The 24,005-nt window shown below is 34.5% G+C and overlaps 1 protein-coding gene across 5 annotated transcripts in view; it reads left to right on the top strand.

Moving 5' to 3' along the window:
- bab2 (bric a brac 2) overlaps positions 1 to 24,005 on the top strand; it is a 196,715-nt gene that overhangs the window by 45,599 nt on the left and 127,111 nt on the right. The gene's annotated exons all lie outside the window — the stretch shown is intronic.

The raw sequence follows: 24,005 nt of genomic DNA, 5'->3' as shown, positions 1-24,005 counted from the left end.
CTTCACATATATATCTAAGGGCCACTCGCTTTTAAAACCCTCATTAATACCTTTAATTTGATATCCATATCGTACAAACACATTCTAGAGTCACCCCTGGCCCACCCTAATGGCGATATCTCGAAAAGGCGTCCACCTATAGACCTAATGCCCACTCCCTCTTAAAATGCTCAGTAACACCTTTCGTTTGATACCCATATCGTACAAACATTCTAGAGTCACCTCTGGCCCACCCTAATGGCGATATCTCGAAAAGGCGTCCACCTATAGACCTAATGTCCACTCCCTCTTAAAATGCTCAGTAACACCTTTCGTTTGATACCCATATCGTACAAACATTCTAGAGTCACCCCTGGCCCACCCTATTGGCGATGTCTCGAAAAGGCCACCTATAGACCTAATGCCCACTCCCTCTTAAAATGCTCAGTAACACATTTCGTTTGATACCCATATCGTACAAACATTCTAGAGTCCCCCTGGCCCACCCTAATGGCGATATCTCGAAAAGGCGTCCACCTATAGACCTAATGCCCACTCCCTCTTAAAATGCTCAGTCACACCTTTCGTTTGATACCCATATCGTACAAACATTCTAGAGTCACCCTTGGTCCACCTTTATGGCGATATCTCGAAAAGGCGTCCACCTATAGACCTAATGCCCACTCCCTCTTAAAATGCTCAGTAACACCTTTCGTTTGATACCCATATCGTACAAACTTTCTAGAGTCACCCTTGGTCCACCTTTATGGCGATATCTCGAAAAGGCGTCCACATATAGAACTAAGGATTACTCCCTTTTAAAATACTCATTACCACCTTTCATTTGATACCCATATCGTACAAACACATTCTAGAGTCACCCCTGGCCCACCCTAATGGCGATATCTCGAAAAGGCGTCCACCTATAGACCTAATGCCCACTCCCTCTTAAAATGCTCAGTAACACCTTTCGTTTGATACCCATATCGCACAAACATTATAGAGTCACCCCTGGCCCACACTAATGGCGATATCTCGAAAAGACGTCCACCTATAGACCTAATGCCCACTCCCTCTTAAAATGCTCAGTAACACCTTTCGTTTGATACCCATATCGTACAAACACATTCTAGAGTCACCCCTGGCCCACCCTAATGACGATATCTCGAAAAGGCGTCCACTTATAGACCTAATGCCCACTCCCTCTTAAAATGCTCAGTAACACCTTTCGTTTGATACCCATATCGTACAAACATTCTAGAGTCACCCTTGGTGCACCTTTATGGCGATATATCGAAAAGGCGTCCACCTATAGAACTAAGGATTACTCCCTTTTAAGATACTCATTACCATCTTTCATTTGATACCCATATCATACAAACACATTCTAGAGTCACCCCTGGCCCACCCTAATGGCGACATTTCGAAAAGGCGTCCACCTATAGACCTATTACCCACTCCCTCTTAAAATGCTCAGTAACACTTTTCGTTTTATACCCATATCGTACAAACATTCTAGAGTCACCCCTGGCCCACCCTAATGGCAATATCTCGGAAAGGCGTCCACCTATAGACCTAATGCCCACTCCCTCTTAAAATGCTCAGTAACACCTTTCATTTGATTCCCATATCGTACAAACACATTCTAGAGACGCCCCTGGTCCACCTTTATGGCGATATCTCGAAACGGCGGCCACCTATGGACTAAGGATCACTCCTTTTCAAAATACTCATTAACAGCTTTCCTTTGATACCCATATCGTACAAACACATTCTAGAGTCACCCCTGGTCCACCTTAATGGCGATATCTCGAAAGGGCGTCCACCGATAGACCTAAGGCCCACTCCCTCTTAAAATGCTCAGTAACATCTTTCATTTGATACACATGTCATACAACCACATTCCAGGGTTACCCTAGGTTCATTTTCCTACATGGTGATTTTCCTTATTTTGTCTCCATAGCTCTCAACTGAGTATGTAATGTTCGGTTACAACCGAACTTAGCCTTCCTTACTTGTTTTGTTATTATTGTTTGTGTACGTACACTTTGTTGCCTTTATTGTTACAATTATTGTAGTATTTATTCCTCCTGCTACGCGCTGTGGCAACTGCTCCTTCTCCAAAGACTTACCAAACAATTTTGCTCATTAAATACAATAAATTTTATATATGTAGATGCTATATATATTTATATATGTAGTTGTGATGTGTTAGGGTGAGGAGAAAAACCCTCTTAAATCTGTTAGGGTTTTTGTTTTATTAAACTGTTATTTTATTCTATTGAAAACGGTTTGCTTGTTGCTGAAAGCCAAATGATGCCAAAGTGAGGTTGTTGTGAGCCATATGGAGGAGATATTGCGTGCACATCCGCTTTTGAGACACTGAAAACTTATGGGTGGGATAACCCTAATATGCACACATACTTAACTGTCTTGCACCACCTTTTATTTATATAGCTGCCATAATATTTCTTCAATTATAGAAATAACAATCGACAATGGTATAATGTGTTATAATTAAGCTTTTGTTTTTATTTTTGTTACCCTCAAAGGTACATGTGCTCAAACAAGTTACATACATATCTATATAAAAAAATGTATTTTGTATGAGTTTGACATTCTTATCAATCGGCTGCATCCGCACTTGGCATCAGTTACCAATTTTGACTGCAAGCCTTTAAATAATTTTTTTTTCAACTGACTTTACGTCGATTTTATGTTTGATTGTTGACTACACGACGATTATTATTTGTTTGTAAGACGGAAATGTCAAAGCAATGTGACTTCATGGTGTTAAAAATGACATGTTATTTATTAGGGTGTTCATAAATAATATGCAAAATTTTTAATGAAGCTGAAAAAAGGACAACAGTCTTTTTGGGGCAACAGTTCGAACTCTTAAGGCCCAAACACATTCGACTTTTGCGTATTTTTGGCGTTTACGCTTCATCAAAAGCTGACTTTGGACGTTATGGCTATGCGTTATTGAAAAGCTCAAAAACTTACGTTTTTCCATGCGCTGTCAATCTCTAATTCCAATCTCCCAAATCGTATGCAAAATTCATGAATTCTTATTTTTATTTTGTTTATTTTTGAAAAATCTGATATTTCCTATTTTTAAAATTCAATCAATGGAAACAATTGAAAATTCAAGTTTCCTTGCGTTCAGGGTGCTTCGCATACAGAGTATATTAACTTTGATTGGATAATGGTTGATTGTACAGGTATAAAGGAATCGAGATAGATATAGACTTTCATATTTCAAAATTATCAGCCATGTGGGTCCGTCCGTCCGTTGACACGATAACTTGAGTAAATATTGAGATATCTTCACCAAATTTGGTACACGAGCTTATCTGGAGCCAGAAGAGATTGGTATTGAAAATTAGCGAAACCGGATGATAACCAGGTCCACTTTTTATAGTTATATACATATCTATTTGGAAAAACAAAAAAACCTTATTATTTAGTAAATATTACACCTAGAAAGTTGGAATTTGATATGTGGACTGATATTGAGACTGTTGATTGCAATTACTGGCATATGCTGATGACATTGATATCATCGGCCTCAACACCCGCGCTGTTAGTTCTGCTTACTCCAAACTGGAATAAGAAGCGGTAAAAATGGGTTTGATGGTGAATGAGGACCTGCTGTCATCGGGCAAAGGGTCAGCGCATATGCGCCTTGGCAACCACGCTACTGTTGGCAGCCATAATTTCGAAATAGTAAAAGACTTCGTTTATTTGGGAACCAGCATCAACACTAGCAATAACATCAGCACTGAAATCCAGCGAAGGATCAATCTTGCCAATAAATGCTACTTTGGGCTAGGTAGGCAATTGAAAAGTAAAGCCCTCTCTCGGCGAACGAAAATCATACTCCACAAGTCACTTATCGTACCCGTCCTGCTATATGGGCAGAAGCATGGACCATGACAACAGCAGATGAAGCGGCTTTGGGAGTGTTCGAGAGAAAAGTTCTTCGAAAGATTTATGGACCTCTACGCGTTGGCGATGGCGAGTACCGAAGAAGATTTAATGATGAGCTGTACGAGCTATACGCAGACATCAACATAGTCCAGCGAATTAAAACGCAGCGGCTGCGCTGGCTAGGCCATGTTATGCGAATGAAAGATGATGCTGCGGCCAAGAAAGTGTTTCTATTGGAACCCGCCTATGGAAGCAGAGGTAGAGGGCGGCCCCCACTCCGTTGGAAGGACCAGGTGGAAAACGATTTAAACTCCCTTCGTGTGACCAATTGGCGCCGGTTGGCGGAGCGAAGGAGCGACTGGCGCGCCTTGTTGGACGGCCATAACCGTTTAGACGGTTAAGCGACAATTAAGTAAGTAAGATTTGAATTTGAAATTTTTTTTAAAATGGGCGTGGCACTGCCCACTTCTGATAAATTCAATTTTACAAATATTATTTATCATAAGTCAAACATCGTTAAACCTATCGTAACACACTTCGGCAGAGTGGTTGCCTTTACTATAGCGAATGCTTTGAAGAAAAATCCACGAAATCGGTTAAGGACAACACCCACTTTTATACAAAAGATTTTTAAAAGGGTAGTGGACGAATAAAATAAGTTATATCTTTGCAAAAAGAGCTTTATATCAATGGTATTTCATTTCGCAAGTGGATTTATAACAATAAATAGGAAAAACTTCAAATTTAAAAAAATGGGCGTGGCACCGCCCCTTTTACGACTAAGCAATTTTATATGTTTCGGGAGCCATAACTCGAAGAAAAATTAATATATCGTAATGAAATTGTGTACACATATTTTCCTTATAGTAGAAAATATTTCTAGTAAAAATGGACGGGATTGCTTAAAGACCACGGCAACTTAGATATAAAACAAGTTTGAAAGGGTCGTATATTAGAATAATAAGCTACAACTCAGCAAAAAACAGTTTTCAATCAATTATATTTCACTTATCAAGTTTTATTGTAAGAGGAAAAGGGGAGATATTATTTTTGAAACGGGCGGTACCACATGTTATGTAGAAAAGTAATTTACCTGAAAGGAAATGTACCATTGAAGCTTACGCTGACTATATAATGTTCGGATACACCCGAACTTAGACAACTTTATTTGTTTTAAATTTTTTTTAAAAGGTTTGCAGTACCTGGGCGACCGAGCTTTGCTCGACAATCTTCGAGTATGCCGCATAACATTCTTTGTTCTACATGTCATCATTAATAAAACTACTTTTTTTATATGTACATATGTATATTATATATATTTAATTACCAATATTTGATTTCCTGAAAAATAGATTTCAAAAACATTTCAAACAGTACCGCAAAATGAACTGGAATGAAAAATTTGAAATGGGTAATTCCAGCCGATAGTATAAGGGATTGTTTTGACTATTAGTGAAATCGAAAGTCTCACAATTTTATTACATTCAAAAGACTTATAAATATCACGAATGTTAAGTGTCAGTTATGACAACTATCAGTTAGTTTTATTAAATGTGCCATCTGTTGTTAAGTATTTAAATGTTTAGATGTCGTTTTCAGATTGAACATATACCTCTAGTGTTCAACGGTAGCAAATTACCATGGTGATATATCTTTTTGCTATGATGAGAAGTCTTTCTAATAGTAATCTGTGAGAAGTTGCAATTATTCATTTCATACTTGCCAAAGATATGCATTTAAATATATTTTGCTAGAAGTTGCCACGCTGTCTTGATATTGCATTCCAATTTTATTAGCGTGTGTGAAATTAAGAAAATTAAGTCGAATCATGTGTAATATTTTTTTACAAAGCTTTTTAACTTTAATCTTCTCCTTTAAAGCTTTAATAGAATATTAGTAAGTAGAGTACTATTTCGTCTAACTACCCCACTAAATGACAACCCTACTCAAAAATGTCCCTATTGTAATGCGGTGTGAAATACCTTTCGTTTGATATCCATATCGGCATATCTCATGCAATTTTTTTTAATTTCGAATAGGTGTCAACCCTAAATGGCAACCCTACTCAAAAATGTCCCTATTGTAATGCGGAGTGAAATACTTCTCATGAAGTTCTTTTTAATTTCGAATAGGTGGAAACCTTGTGAACCATTTTAAGTGGCATCACCTAGGTAGAAAGTCTTAGAAGGTGCCAAATTTCATTTAAATCGGTTGAGCCGTTCCCGCGATCGTTCGGCTATACAAACATACAAATATACGAGTACATATACAAATATACAAGAATTGCTTGTTTAAAGTTATAGGATAAAGTGATATTTTAGAGCTATGTAGATAGAGGTTTAGAATAAAGTAGTAAATTACTTGTCGCATAAATGCACTAGGTATGGCCTCAGAGGAAATCTTTACGCAAATAACGTGTTAGAACATAGAAAGAGACAGTTTGCAAAAGCTTTAAATTTCTGTTCGCATAAATTGAGTTAATAGAGACTGATAGAAGGTCAAAATGTTCTAGTAGATTATCTGCTGGAAAGTTTAGCTTGGGATAGCCTCAGAAAACAACGTTGTACAAAGAACTTGAAGACCGTTAATAATAAAGAGAAACGTTTCACCTTAAAGCATGCAATAATTTTTCATTTTCTGTTCGCATAAAGTAACATTTCGGAGGTAGTCACAGCACTGAAATATTCGAGTATATTACTTGCCCGAAAATTTCGCTAGGGATGGCTTCAGAGAAAGTCTTTGCCCCAAGAATGTGGTCAACCACAGAGAATAAAAAAAGGAGTTTACCGCCTAGAAAACTTGCATTTTTGTGTAAATGAACTTTCAGGGTGAAGTAGTTTAGCGCATATCTAATGGCGATGGTTGCTTCTATCATTAAAAAGAGAGGACTGTATACTCATGACGCTTGCCCTGCGCTTGCCAGGCTAAGACTCCAGCTATTAGGAGTGATACAGCTGTCAGATCTAGAAGCAGCAAGTGGCTTAAGTCCTAGATCTTCTAGTATTTTCCAAGAGGACGAAGTTATTTTATAACATAGGTTCTGGTTTTTGATAGGGTTTTTCAGTTTGGTCGTTAAAACAAACTTATGGTAACACTACGGACTCATTCAGTCTATGTGATGTCTTCATGGACCGGCCAGTTCACCTAACCCAACCTAATGGCGATGGAGTTTTAGCATTAGCGAAGGTTAGAGTTTAGGGGATGGTGAAATTTTATTATATCGAACCTTATTTGCCTAAATTACGTAAGCGAAAAATTGAAAATTTTTCAGTAGACGATTTTGTATTATTAAAAAAATATTTAATATTTACTACTGTCGCTTAAGCCGAAAATTGCCATAACTTCCTAACGGTTTATTATAGCGCTTTTTAGTTTCAGCAGTTGTTCCATATGATAGGCAATCGACTCTTATCCAAAATATAACATCGAAATCTTTGCCGCTTAAGACTTTTTAGTGGTTATGGCTCTCTAACTGCCGAACAAAGTATGACGCTTCAATATGTATTTAAATTTCCTTTTTCACTTTTTCTATAATAGCTCAGGTAAAATATTGTGAATTTACAAATGACCATATCTTGAGGTTTCACTACAAAGGTTTAGACATTTCGGTCCGAGTTGTTTGCTAGCGTTTTTGTCTATAATAGACTTTAGCGTAATTCACTATATGGTTCAGAATAAATTATCTTCGATTATAAAAATAAAAAAAATAAAAGTTCACGTAGCTCTCTAAGTAAATGTATGCTAATGACAAATGGGAAACTTGAGTGAATCAGGAATGTAGTGATGTCGTGTGGACATGTTATAATACTTACACGCATCTTTATAGTAAATATGTTTTCACCCAAATGCAAATATTTAATTAATATAAGATGTAACACATATGTATTTACATAAGTGCATAAATGTATGAGATATTAACTTAGATATATATGTATGTATGTATTGACAAATATGCATAGCTTGACATGACTTCACAACAAATTTCTTATATTATATATGCAGACACAGTTAAGTCAATATATTTGTTAAAAATTTTGCTGTATCATGCTTGAAGAAAATATCAGCCTCGATTGGTATTAGAGATGGTGACATATATTTTATGATTTCAATAAAATATCGGGTTTTATAATTACTGAAATTTATATGTAGCTGCAACTAATACGTATTTATCTGTGATATCAGGCATAATCGAATAAATCACTTTTTTCGACATATAGTTATTGCCCGAAACGATATCTGATTTAAGTAGATATAATATAGTTAATAATAATTAAATGATTCTATAATAACAGGTGAAAAAAGAATTACTATTATATCTTCCCGGGTATAATACCATGGGCCAATCGTAACATACGTTCACGGATCTAAAACTATTTTCAATCTAGCGATAAAAATGAGGTTATGAAACTATTTAAAAAATATTAATATATTATAGATCTAGTGAGCACCCTTTGCCTCTACTTCACATATTTCACTAATCCGATACACCATTTCGGAGCTATTGTGATTTCAAAAATGGCATTCGAACACGTATCGTATGACACGATACGGCACAAGACTGGCAGTAGGTCGTCAGTGAGTCATTAAAATATTATATCACAATATCTCAGAAACTGAAAATTTTTGTTACGTGTGTTTATAATAAAACGTGTGATATAATGAAATAAAAAAAATTGTATAATCCATTTATAATTTCGACGAAATATCTTCTCAAGCCCTTTTCAAATTGTTTACAATTTGATAAGCATTTCAGAAGGGAAATTCGAGCATAAGTGTACAACGAGATCATCAACAAAATGTATTGAATGCATTTCTCTGAAATATTCAAACTTGTTTTATAACTTTGATAAGGTAAATACAATCAATTAAAGGTTCTCATAATGAGCCCTCGTTTCCTCGAATTCATTTCGTTACAGTCGCATTTGAGAAACGATAAAGGCCTATATTAAATAAACACTGTATCTTTTACTTTGAGAAAATTTATTATAACATTTATTTATCTTTTGAGATTTGAGGGTAGGATTAGTTTAAATTGCGTATCGAATCGAAATAAAAAAAATGTATTCTTACGGTGTTTTAAGCACATTTGTTTCACAATGATTGGATACTACCACGTTTTTGAAACCATAGACATTTCTTTCCCAATCACTTTGCAAATACTGTTTGTTCAATAAAACTTAGCCCACTTAGTAGCTCAGCATAATATAAACCACTATCATTGGCATTAATTTATCAATGCTGGCAATATCGTACTACGAGATATACGAGTGTGAAATGAGCAACACTTTCTTCGTCTTACTCTGTACGTTAAGGCCGATATTCCTTGATTTCTACACAGACAATATCGTCATGCATTAGCTTGAATCGTGCTTGCCAGCCTTTGCTCATAAGTATTAAAGTTATTTGATGGGCGTGGATGATGAGTTTGAAATCATTTACACCACAGTCGAAGCTGAGCAGCGCAATAATCCGGTAAAGAACTGTACCTACAGTAGTATGATGGGTATGATTTTAAAGCTACAGCAAAACTTAATAAAATGTTTCGTAATAAGTTCTAAGCCGGAGTAAAAGTTATACTAACCCTTCCATTATAATTAGTGACTATATATTGGTCTCCACACATATAAAATATCTTTTATTAACTCTCTCTGGAAGTGGTAATGTAGTTATCTAGAGGGCAAATGTTGTAAGCTTCAATGGCCTAAGGTACTATGGTCCCGGATCTGATGTCCTGATCTTCCTGAATATGATACGAATTTGACATTTGCTTAGATTATGTCTTTCGAGAATAGAATAGTGTTACTTTCACACTTTATTTATAATAAACAGCAGCTGACGAAAAGTCTCGGAAGTGAACCCATTTACATAAAAATATGACCTCTCTTCACCAAACACAACAACAAAAGAAGAAAACCAGTACCTAAAGCGTTAACAACCAATTTTCAAAAGTTTGATTAAAATAAGGTATATTTTTTACTTAGTGAAGTACTGTGCCTCTTAAATCTCCAATGTTGTTGGTCAACAGAAGTATAACGTGAGGACCATATTATTTTCTACAAAAAGTGATTTTTTAATAACAATAATGATTGGAATTACTTGAAAATTATGTTAGAGATCAATTCTCAAAGGTTAAAGAATAATTTGAGAAAAATGTTGAATGTCAAATTAGGAGGTATAGATTTCTCAAACAGTTTTCTGTGGTTGGTATGTTGGTATCAAATCGAGAGCTCTTACTTCCTCAAAGATTGCAGAATAATAACCCATATTCAAATGAAAAATACACAATATTTAGGAAAATCAAACAACTCACCTTCATATGTGCCAATGCAATTTTTAGTTTTTACAAAGACCTCCCTGTGTAATCAAAGGATAGAGTATACAGATTGGCTGGTATTGGGGAATCCAGTACAATGCATTTATATCTCAAAATTTCAGATTTCAGTCCTACCTTGCTTTGATCTCGCACTCGTGTGCGATATGGCAACAGTAGGTATAAGTTCTTTCCTCTGCACGTTTAATTATTCAAGATAGATATTACGCGATTACGGAACAAATATAATTTTCGACTTTTGGACCATGATTTCTGTTGCATATCAGCTTAATAACGCAAATAATTTCATTAATTCAAAGCAGTACCTATTTACAAAGGCAAAGCACGCCGAGCGATATTTAAAATCATTATCAAATTACTTTATTACTTTACTAAATAATAAAAATTTCTAAGATTGTATAAAATCAATAACCTCGATTTGAGTAATAATAGGATTATTATTATACGCATAAAGTTGGACTCAGATATAAATAAGTAACCAAAAAAAAAAAAAAATGGTTTGTAAATTTATACCAGCAAATTAATTATAATATATAATAAAAAAAAAACAGTTTACGAGGAATCAGAAAAACAGAGTAAAGTTAATAAAAAAGGTCTGCTTTCAAAATGAGGTAACTTTTCAACCACGTTATTTAGTCGGTAGTAATAAAGACTTTTCATTTCTTTCTGGAATTCAAGATGTAATCTGAAGAATTTCTGATGAGGGGTAATTGAAAACCTACATATCTCTCTCGTGGGAATTACTTATACATACATCTGAAACATATGGTGGAAATAATCCATTCCTTCGTGACTAGGGCAACCCAAAATGTGAAAAATACCTATTTTTAAGCGCTAATGAAATGTCATTAAAATATAAATTTATGCTTAACAATATATGGATAAGTCTCTTGTTTCGATAGTTTGCATTGTCCGGTCAAATCACCTCTTTCTAAGTGAGCCATACTTCTATTTATAATCTTTTTTTGAAGTCGAGGCTTATGTGAATATAAAGCTTTAACTTTTGAGGCAAGAGAACTCTTGAGGCAAGAGACGATAGGACCTGTCGCCTAAGTTCTATCAAGCGTGATGGAATCACCTTAAAACGGGTCATCAACTCTGGTAGCGACCATTTGGCTGATTTAATTTTCTTGGATTTATGGAATAATTTCTAAGGACTTAAATGAACAAAGCCAAAGTTTTTCATTAGAAATAAAAAAGCAAAAAATCATCGGCTGAGTCCGGTTTATATCAATTTGGCAAAGAAGCTAAAAACTTACGTTGGTTTCAGCAAATAAAAATTTAATATAAAAATTTTTCATACATTTTCAAGATTTTTCTTACCTCTCCTTGCTTTTTATACCCAGCTGTACTTGTACACATGGTATTATTACTTTGATAGGATAACGGTTAGTTGTACTTTATACTTTAATCCAGATAGATATAGACTTCCATATATCAAAATTTTCAGTATCGAAAAAAAAATTGACTAAGCCATGTCCGTCCGTCCGTCTGTGCTTCCGCTAAAACGATAACATCAGCATATCTTCACCAAATTCGATATACGGGCCTATCTGGACCTAGAATAGATTGGTATTCAAAATGAGCGAAATTGGACGATAACCACACTCACTTGATATCGAAAATTGGGAAAAGTGAAAAAAATGAGTTAATTCAAAAACGAATACCGCTAAGCTAATGAAATTTGGTACGTAGATTGGCTTTATGACGCAAAACATAAATTTAAAACAATTTGAAAGTTTAGCAAGCTTTAAATCAAAATCCGTTAAAGATATTACATTGGAATTAGGCAAACACACTATCCTTGTCAAAATATATAGACTGAGTAAAGATAATCAAAATCGGTTAAAGACCACACAAAGAAGACTCACACAAAGCAAGCAACAATAGCGTTTCAAACGCACAACTGGGTATGTAATTTCTTTTTCACCCGAACTTAGACTTTCTTACTTGTTACTTATATCTTTCACTTAATGCACAAAGGCCATATTGTTGCATTACTATAGCTCATATACTAGCTCTAACTGCTAAAAATAAGCAGTAAATACAATTTTTTTGCAAAATGTTCTTTTAATAAATAAATAAGCATTTATTGCAATATATGAATACATATAGCATTTATGACAAAATATGCTAGTATATGCTTTAGAAAGTATAGCTCAAACTTTATATATTTTTTTGGTGAAATGTATGCATATCTGGTTTAGTGGTTTCGAGTCATATAAAAAATATGCTGATGCATATTTTGGGTTGCCCTGTTTATGATTAGTACTGTTATACTAGCGTTAAATTTCGAAAATTCCGTAAATCGCACGTACATATATTATTCATATACATGGCAACAATATCTTTGTATATATGTATTATCGCTATATAATTAAAATTCTTATCGTTTTAAGCACATGACAATCATCATATAATATATCATATAAATAATATATTATTTTAAAAATTAAGTGCGTATACTATAAAATACTTTGTTCTGAAAGCGTTAATATATATGCTTAACAAATAAAACAGCACAAATAAAAGTATCATATAAACTAGCTATTTAATATACGAACTTGTATTGCGGGCGTATCCCTTATTAAGAGTCACAACAATACCGCTATTATTAATACTTGTTAAGATAAGATTGTCCGACCGAAATTAAGTCCAATAAAGTCATAAAGAAAACGAATTTGTTTAATAATTTATTATAGATTAAAAAGTAAATATACGTTGCTTTTGTAGCAAATCTTTGAACGAAGAATAAAGTCAGGTTCTTTCAGCGAATACTTAATTGGTGCGCTTGTTTCTGCCGTCAACTAAGTTAATCAACAAGTTATTAATTAAAATTTTTTTTATTAATATTTGATAGTAAGTCATGTTATTAATCCAATTAAGATTTTGTTCGTATATACAAAAAAAAAAAAATTAAAAATATAAGACGTGATTTAGGCCGAGCTTTTCTTCCAATATGCGTCGTGCTCCTTTTAATTTTTCCTTTAAATTGGCGAGATATGACTTACATGTTTTACGCCGACTCTGAACGTCTGACAAACCACTGCCGAGGGCAACCTCGCTTAGAAAAAATTATTTTTCTAATTTAAAAATCTCTCAATTGTCACCGTATAGAGACTATTCTGGTAGAATTGCAATGGGTTGAAAGAACAGTTCCTTTTCAAAACATAATGGTAGCTCACCTGAATATGTCATAGACTGTGAGAATCTAGACACTAACAAAAAAACTTTAAGAATATATTGTGAACTGTGTACATGGCTGCACTCAAAGTAATAAATTAAAAACTGTGGCAGATCTTCTCGGCACCATTTTAGGGATAATTCTGATCACTTCAGTTATTTTTTGGTACAATTTTGTGATTGTTTCAGAATACTTGTGAGATATTTTCAATACTTTTTTCAAGTTAGTCTATTTGAGACTATTGCGGGATCATTTAGTAACTATTTTCAGGATAAGACTTTTTAGGGATCATTTTCGAATTGTAATGCGTCAATTTCAAAATTTTTCCGACTTTAGGAATTATTTCAGGATAAGACTAGGATTTTTTCCGAATAATTTCTGAATCTTGTGCCTGATCATTTCAAACTTTTTTGCAATAATTTTAAGACAGTACCGAGTTCGATTTGGGGCTCTTCAAAGATTACACGGTATGAATACAGTAAATAATGAGAGTTGCTCCCAAGAGGCAATCACACTGGTGGATGCAGCTCATTGCCTCTTTGTAATGCAGAGAGGAGAAATTCGCAACTACTGAATCAAAAGTAAGTGTTATAATAGAAGATCCATTTTTAAAAGCCTAACTTCCTTTCTGAAGCAACTTTAATGAAAACTGCAATTTTATTTTGAGTCTAAATATTGAGTTTTCACAAGTGACGTGTGGGCTCGAATTTGCCACAAACTTTAATTAATATCTCTTGAGCTAGTAATTTAAGATATTTTGAAATTCTATCACTTAAAGGTGAATATTTCTTTGATACAAAGCTCATATTTTATAAATATAAAAAGGTTAATTAAACGTACGAACTACGATTTTCTAAGAGTGGCGGGTGGGACTGCGAAATCACCCGGCTAGGTAAGTGGATGCATTCACTTCCATACTTCCAACTAAGATTTAATATGTACTTTAATCTAACTTGCATATCTTCCAAGGAAAAACATCTGAGCTGTTGTTGCTGTACCGATAAGGACACTCCCCGAAGGTCTCGGGGAAATCATAATGATTTTGTTCCGAACTTATTCCCAAAACGATTCCGATATAGTTCCGAAGTTATTCTAACAAGTTCAGAAACTATCCCGACCCGAAAATTAGCCTTGACATAATTTCGAAACAGTACGGAGGTCGCAAGGATGCCAAAAAGTATACAAATCCGTCTGGAAACTATTTAAAAAAAAAATAATCCGTTATGTTAAAAAGGCAGTTCCAAAATTATTTCGAAAAATTTCCGATATAATTCCCAAAACAGTGATCCATAAATGATTCCAAAATAGTTTTAAATGATCCTGCCAAGTGAAAAGTGGTTGGTTCCGTTCACTTTTTCAAAATTGCTTACTTTTCTTTGGGTCTAAATAGATAGTACATCTTCCTTGGCTACTGGCTATCTGTGTACGAAATTTCATCAATTACGTCTGGTCGTTCTGGCGTCATTGCGCCACAAAGACGGTTAAATGAAATTATAAGGGAAACGCGATTTCCATTTTTCAAGAAAATATCGCCAGCAGATTCGTCCCAGTTTCATGCAAATCTGTTTAGCAGCTCTGGTTTCATTGAGTTAGAAAGACAAATATTTACCCATCCAAACTCGAAAACTTTCACATTTCTAAAATAAATACGATTTAATATATTTTTTGCGAAATTTTTCGCAACTTCTTCTTGTACATACAATTTCGTAGGTCCAACTCCTGGAAATAAGTCACTTGCTACAGTTGCTGCTCTCCTGCTGTACGTGTTGCTAATAAAACGCATATTTACATTACCACTTACAAAAACACAAATTGCATTGCCACGCGCTTTCAAGTAAAGTTTGAGCCAAAATAAAAAAGGCACCAAGTTTTAACTAAAAGTTGCAACCAACTCATAGCAATGGGCGCAAAAGGCAGAAATGCCGTGTGCCAGGCAAAGAGTTTACTCATTCGTAAAGATATTGCTCGTCCACTTTGGAGGCACATTGAGCGTCCGTTTCCGTGTGTAATTTACATGCATAGACGGTGATGGCTACTGAAATAACAACAACAACTATTAAACCTTACGGAAGCTGTTGGTGGTAAAAAGTAGTAACAAATTGCTCTATCTAAATGTTACTTGCTACTTGATGTAAACGGTTAGTAGCATTTACTTATGCTTTTTCACAAACACTCACCCACCACCAAATCAAAGTGATTGCAACTTTCCCATAGCTGCGTAAAAGCGCTTCAGTGTTGCAAACGTTTAGGTTGCACCACGACCAGCAAACTTGCAACGGACACTAGCCAGGTGCACAGCATTTAATGTTTGCTACTTTCTCTGTCTCTCTCTTCTATCGCAAGGTCTTTTTGTATTTCTATGCACCTTTTCAAATTCGCTGAAGCATGGAAGTGTTTGGTTCTTTAGAGCGGTATGTATCTATGTACGTGTTCGCTGGTATGAACGTAAGTCCGGTTGTAGAGATTTCATTTCGGTTGGCTGCGTTGAAAGTGTTTTCTGGTGCAAAATGTGTAAAATATGTATATACTTGCATTTAAATACAGTTGTGGAGAAAATAGTAGCATAATGATAAGAAATGGCAATATACAAATCTAGTCCTAGACTTAAGCTTCGAAATACATTTTCATTCTAAGGTAAAGTTTAGTATGAATTTCAAAAGTCACTAAAAGGTTATCTATTTTTGATATTTTTTTTGCAAAATTAAAATAAATTTCCTTTTAAGCAAAATCTTTTCATACATAAACAAAAAATTCATGAAAACTAAAAAAAAAAACAAGAACCTGGAAATCTGGAATATGTTAATGTGGTAAAAGCTCAACTACACCCAAAAAAATGGAAAACGATAAACTTTTCACAATAACAGTCTTAGCCATAGAATATTTATTAACACTCCCAAATGAGCCACGTAATGATATCGAGACAGTCGCGAAGTCACCCAAAAAGTTCCGGAAATAGTTCGAACATAGTTCCATGACTATAACTCGATTCTTATAATGGGATAGCTATAACGATTTATAAAAGTGGTTGTAAGGGGAATGGAGCGCAGGACGCATGCTAAATGTTTCAAATTGCATAGATCTTGACATATACGACCGCTAACATCTTTGATATAGGTGAAATAGGCCGAGAGCTATACCAAGCTGTAGAAAATTATCTAATAGGAGAGGGAGGAAGGAGGGGAAGATAAATACCCCTCATTTTACCACCATTTATAGCGACTCAAATCAGGGTAAAATGCACTGCTCACTTTTTCTAAATGACTCATACCTTGATCTATATGACTGAAACTATTCCCAGTGGAGAGGGGCTGCCACTGAAATGTTTCCCAAAATTCTTTGATGTCGGTCTATATGAGCATACACTCAGTGTCACGGCTCTAGGTACATTTACCAAAAGTTGTTTTGATTATAAAGTAATTAAAAAGTAACTCCTCCCAAGGATCGAGGCACCTCTTAAAAAAACATAACCAATAAATCCTTCCTGAATAATAGATATCCGTTTCCAAACGTGATCCAAATTCTAGCTTAATGTGTCACAAAGGTGATTTAAAAGAAACCGTTTTCAGGGGGTTGGGACCACTAAAATAAATGTATATTTTGGGTAGACTATATAAGGATCTGGGATGTCGAAATTCATCAAAATCCCGAAAGCCGTTCTAGCGTGATTGAGTCTAGGGCGGACTTGAAATAAGCAAATATAAAATAATAGCCGGACCCGTGCGCATCTTGCGCAACTAATATAAAAGTTTCTTGTCAAATATCAACAAAAATCAGCTGTCAATCAATTCAAACTTACAGCGTGCGCTGCCATCTAGCGTATGGCAGCAACTGCCGGTAATGCAGTGCAAATATTCACAATAGTGCCATAGTACAAATAGATTTCTTTTTTCTTTGCCCAAAGCTCGCTAATAGCCCGAATCTCCAACTTTACAACCAAACTTTTATTTATAGATTTGGATTCCAAATATGAGCGAAAAAGGGACCCGTACATAAAATCAGCACTTAGAAATAATATATATGATTTTTGCACGTACGCCACTAATGTTTTGTGAAACAATGTATGTCTGTAAGCCTTTACATATTCAACTGCATTAAGAATTTCAGCTTAACTCCTTGGAACACATTTAAATAACATTTTCGCCAACAACAACATTTATATATGCATTTTTCCACGCAATTACTATCCCAAAGTGGCGGCGTCTATATTTTTCGCAAGCAATTTATATTTTTGTTTGTATGAATGTAATTTTGTAGAAAATTTTGCGATTAAATAGCAATTCAACATTTACACCTACACAAAAAATTAGCAACTTTACATACATAAGTATAAAATGAAACATTTACACGGTTTTTGCGCCTGAAAATATGCTACAGCGAAAAGTGTGCTTTGATGGCCAAACACTTCCTACTTTAGGTGCTATTCAAGTACATCCTGCTTGAGTGCATGTACGGAGAAGAACAGTAAAATATGTCCGTTCAGTAGTAGCATATTTAGAGGCGAACATACATTGCAATGCTGTTTTAACGTGCTATAATTGCGTCATTGGCTAATTTCAAACACTTTACTGTTACTGGCGGCCACCGTGGTGTGATGGTAGCGTGCTCCGCCTATCACACCGTATGCCCTGGGTTCAACTCCCGGGCAAAGCAACATCAAAATTTTAGAAATAAGATTTTTCAATTAGAAGAAAATTTTTCTAAGCGGGGTCGCCCCTCGGTAGTGTCTGGCAAGCGCTCCGATTGTATTTCTGCCATGAAAAGCTCTCAGTGAAAACTCATCTGCCTTGCAGATGCCGTTCGGAGTCGGCATAAAACATGTAGGTCCCGTCCGGCCAATTTGTAGGGAAAAATCAAGAGGAGCACGACGCAAATTGGAAGAGAAGCTCGGCCTTAGATCTCTTCGGAGGTTATCGCGCCTTACATTTATTTTTTATTTACTGTTACTTTAAGAGTTTTTGATGTGCTTACGTACTTTTTATATAACTGCTTACATATTTATATATATGTAGCTATGTATTTTACTCTTTCGCCAAAAAAAAAAAGGAATCGTTAAACTATTTGGCCTACATTTTCAATAGTCAATTTCCATGGGAATTTATTGCACTTACTACATAAGTAAATAAATGCGTTGTTAAGCGTTTTTTTCGATTGCTTCTTTAGCTACTTATTTGGTACTGCTATTTACATACTTTATAGCAAAGTAAAAGCTTAAGTGGTACATAAATGGTGAAAATGTGCGCCTAAGGAAGTTGTCATAAATTCTACGCTCTTAACTATTATAAATTGTTCAAACAAATATCGAAGAAAAAGACAAAAAAAAAAAAAATATTCTGCTGCAATGAGAGCATGCAAATATTTATTATTGTAGAAAATTCTTCAAGCAACAGCAAAAACAAGCCTATTAAATAGTGAAAAAATAAAACTGCAAATATTTCTATGTAAACATTGCATTCGCTGCACCTCTGTTCTATTTTACTCACATTAGTTTTTCCTCACTTACTACAATGTCTATTTATTATTTACTCATAGAAATTGCTTCTTTAATTTTTTGTTACTTATATTAGCAAATTCGCCTTCGAATACCGTTAGTTAGTTAATAAGTTAGTTTAACATTGTTTACCAATTTTGTTAGCAGTCATGCTTGCGCACATATTTACACCTTTTTGCGAGTAAGTAGGAAGCAAACATAGCACCAAAGTTGTTGTCATTGTTGTTGTGTTAGAAAATATTCCAAGAGCAGCTGTCATTTCACGTTTTTGCATTTCTTCGTTCTTAACGTTGGCGCTGATATACATCTAGATTGATACATAAATAGGAATGGGCAACTCCACCTTAACGGGTGTAATTCTCTACTTATATAGATTTTTATGTTTAGACAGTCTTCATAATACACGATAACAAACTTCGATATCAGCTCGGTCACAAACTGCTTACTGCAAATTGAAAATGTGTTGATAACATAACTTTTTGGTAAAGTTTCGATATCTTTTCGATAAATAATCGATGCCTTTATTATAATAAATTGATAACTTTCGATAACAAGTCGATATTTTTTAGTAACAAATCGATAACTTTTTAATAACAAATTGTTCACTTTTCTATCAAGTTTCCATATCTTTTCGATAAATATTCGATAACTTTTCCATAGTAAATTGATAACTTTTCGATAACAAATGGATATTTTTTAATTCCAAATCGATAGCTTTTCGATAACAAATCGATAACTTTTTAATAACAAACCGATAACTTTTCGAGAACAAATTGATGACATTTTAATATAATATCGGCTACTTTTCGATTAATAACCGATAACTTTCGGTAATGACTCTACACTTTTCGATAACGAACCGACTTTCGAGGACGCCGATTACAATTAAGTATCACGAAACCTCAATAATACAAAAGTTTAGAGTTATGGACTGCAAAAGGAACAGAAATGGAGCCAAAAGCTATTTGAATAATACGGATATCAAAGTAAAGGCACTAATGCTCTATACGGTGGACTATGTCTTTTACCTCTATATTTCAAATAATTTCAGAAACATTATCGAAAATACAAATCTATATAGAACATACTTAAAACCGTTCGTACATTAACGCAAGTGGGTTATGTAGGGAGCGATGTATTACATTCGGGTAAATCAACTGGTTTCTGAGATTTTTATCGAAATAGGGAGCAAAACATATATGTAATACTCCTATATTGTTACAAAAGGCTAGGTACATTCCCAAACATCAGAGTGCCGATATATTGCTGTTTAAACGTTTTTGTTTTTGTTTCGAATGTACCTAAATTAAAATTTTTTCTTTTCACACTTATGCTGCTACAATCACAAACAGTTTATAGGCTGTCTTGTTTTGATTTCGAATTTCGTACACATTGCGATCATTTTCTATTAGCAATATAGGAGTATTACATATATGGAGCAAAATAAAGGCCTTGAAGCTGTTAAGTACAATATGCCTACCAACCAAAAATGGGAAAGAGTTCTGCAGAGATAAGAATTTAAAAAACGAAATACAACAAAAACAAATACACTGAGAAAAAAATCCAATGAAATATGTGATTCTGAATTTACGGCTTTAAAATTCAAATAAACAAAAATAAAATTTGGTCATTCGTAAGCCATAGCTCTGTTAACTTAACAATTATTAATGTCACCCTAAGAATAAAAATGAAAACTGTTAAAATAAAAGATTTCTATCAACATAACTGATATGACAGAAATAGCTGTATACATAGGAAAATTGTAGTAAAAATCTTGAGCATATGTTTCACTTTGACATAAGTTGATGCATTTGCCCGATAAAGGCAGTTGTTCGGTGTTGAAATGCTCATTAAAACCAATTACTTAACAAGAAAGTCACTTAGATTGATTGTGTATATTTAATTTTACACAACACTGATATCTTGAAACCAACAGTTCCTCCTCAGTAGAAATTACACAATAAATTCGTCTTATTGAAAAAAAAAAAAATCGGCTGAATTAAATGTAATGCGATCAATTTTACCGAATGTATTTAAATAATACTAAACCTAACTTGTTGATTTCTTCTGGTATATATTCATACACATGTAAGCAGTATGCCTGGTGCTGTCTTTCTGTGGTACCACAACGTGCCAACTGATACTGGCCTATGTGTGCCCATGGGGCAGCCACTACTACCTAACCTAACTTAAGCAGTATGCCTCCACGGTCTGTATACTATTTAAAGCTCCTCCGTCTTTAGTAGGAATTTCTCTCCAAGCTCCTACGTGGCTTTAAAAATGCGGGTAGTGCCAAAAAAGAAGAAATCATAGCAAATTTTTTGAAAAAAAAAATAAAAAAATAAATAAAATAAATTTGTTCGTGTCAGAAGTCAATGTCTTACATGGGCGCTTATAGGACATACATTGTAGCTTATATAGTTAAGGAGGCTTTTCAAAGAGTAGCCCCTTGAAGACGAAATATTCCTTGTTTCGTTCATGCATGATGCTTGTAATCAATTTCAATGCGGCCCTACACCTAATTGTGTAAATAACTATGAAAAAATATATATCCCATCCTTTTACATGGAACTTAGGCCGTTATTGTTTATGACCACTGATATAATCATGTTAGCATGCTCCTACTCACCACACGAACACAAACTATCTATCGTCCATTTTTCGCATAACATTAATTTTATGTTGAAAACATTATTTATAGTACATAATTTGTGTTTTCTTCAAATATTTGCAGTACGCTATCATTTATTTCGTGTTCTGTTAGTTAACATAAATAGTATTTGTAAATGTTTCGGTGTATTTATTTTGACACGCGCAAATTTGTAGGGGACAACGTTGGGCACACGTTTAACATACATATTAAGATCAAGCAAATGTGCACTGCAAGCAACAAAAACAGCGGCATTAAAAAAAAATGGGCTGAACATTTGACTATGTAGACTCACTTACCGATATCTATTATATAAATAGGCAAGTTGAAACTTTCGCGTCCCTTTTACGACCAAACTATACTTCTAAGGTATAAGAATTGTATTTTTATCGATAGAACAGAATTCAAAAAAGTAGCGCCAAAAAATCAATAGAAATAAATATAGTTAAAAAAAAAAAAAAAACAAAAAAGGCGCAATTATGGTGCCGTTTTAGTATCTACAATCCACTTAGATATTTGATGTTTATAGCACCGTAGCACAGAGGTTCGTGTCTACGATATTAGGCACAACTTTTGAGTGTTTTGCTTTTGTAGTAAACACAAACACCCCACATATAACTTAAAATGTCTGAGTTCAGGCAAGGGCATGTTTTTTTTGTTGGGAATACACAGCCAGATACAGCAAACATGATCAAATAATTTTTATTACTGGTAAACAACAAAGCACGTGATAAAGTATTCAGGCTTATGCGGCTAGGTTCTTGTTGGTTGTAACATTATTGGGGTGTTTTATATGCAAATACATGTCAATAAATTGGACAAAATTAAATAAACTAAAATAAAATTTATGTTTGTTTGTTTAATGATGGGTTCAATTTATATTTATTATTAAGAATTTCTGAGCTTAACACCGGCTTATAATAATTGAAGTACCTGGGCGGCCGAGCTTTGCTCGGCAACGTTTCGTTGTGCTGGCAACGTTTCTTTGTTTTTAATTTCGAATAGGTGGCTACCTTAAATGGCAGCCCTACTCAAAAATGTCCCTATTGTAATGCAGAGTGAAATACCTTTCGTTTGATACCCATATCGGCATATCTCATGCAATCTTTTTTAATTTCGAATAGGTGGGAACCCTAAATAGCAACCCTACTCAAAAATGTCCCTATTGTTATGCGGAATGAAATACCTTTCGTTTGATACCCATATCGGCATATCTCATGCTATTTGTTTTTCATTTCGAATAGGTGGCAACCCTAAACGGCAACCCTACTCAAAAATGTCCCTATTGTTATGCGGAATGAAATACCTTTCGTTTGATACCCATATCGGGATATCTCATACATTTTTTTTTTATTTCGAATAGGTGGCAACCTTAAATGAAACCCTACTCAAAAATGTCCGTATTGTAATGCGGAGTGAAATACCTCTCGTTTGATACCCATATCGGCATATCTCATGTAATTTTTTTTATTTCGAATAGGTGGCAACCCTAAATGGCAACCCTACTCAAAAATGTACCTATTGAAATGCGAAGTGAAATACTTTTCGTTTCATACCCATATCGGCATATCTCATGCAAATTTTTTTTCATTTCGAATAGGTGTATCGGCATATCTCATGCATTTTTTTAATTTCGAATAGGTGGCAACCCTAAATAGCAACCCTACTCAAAAATGTCCCTATTGTTATGCGTAGTGAAATACCTTTCGTTTGATAACCATATCGGCATACCTCAACCAACTTTTTTTTATTTCGAATAGAAGGCAACCTTAAATGACAACCCTATTCAGAAATGTCCGTATTGTAATGCGGAGTAAAATACCTTTCGTTTGATACCCATATCGGCATATCTCATACATTTTTTTATTTCGAATAGGTGGCAACCTTAAATGACAACACTACTCAAAAATGTCCCTATTGTAATGATACCCATACCCGTTTGATACCCATATCGGCATATCTCATGCAATTTTTTTTATTTCGAATATGTGGCAACCCTAAATGGCAAACCTACTCCAAAATGTCCCTATTGTAATGCGGAGTGAAATACCTTTCGTTTGATACCCATACCGGCATATCTCATGCAATTTTTTTTAATTTCGAATAGGTGGCAACCTTGTGAGACATTCTGATTGGCAACACCAAAGTATAAAGTCTTAAAAGGTGATGCATTATCTCTGTGCCAAATTTCATTTAAATCGGTTGAGCCGTTCCCGAGATCGTTCCGCTATACAAACAGAATTGCTCGTTTAAAGTTATAAGATATTCAATTACTATGTTTTTCTAAGAGAAACTGAAAAGAAGGAAGGAAACATTCCATTTCGAAATGGATCCATCGCAATATGCCAGTATATATAAAATAAAATTGGATAAAATAAAAAGTTATCTCTATTTAATTAGCGAGACATGCTCATATTGCTCAATACAATTATTTTTTTAT

Source organism: Eurosta solidaginis, chromosome 5, assembly GCF_040869045.1.
Source record: "Eurosta solidaginis isolate ZX-2024a chromosome 5, ASM4086904v1, whole genome shotgun sequence".
NCBI lineage: Eukaryota > Metazoa > Arthropoda > Insecta > Diptera > Tephritidae > Eurosta > Eurosta solidaginis.
This window is presented reverse-complemented; position numbering and strand designations above follow the sequence as displayed.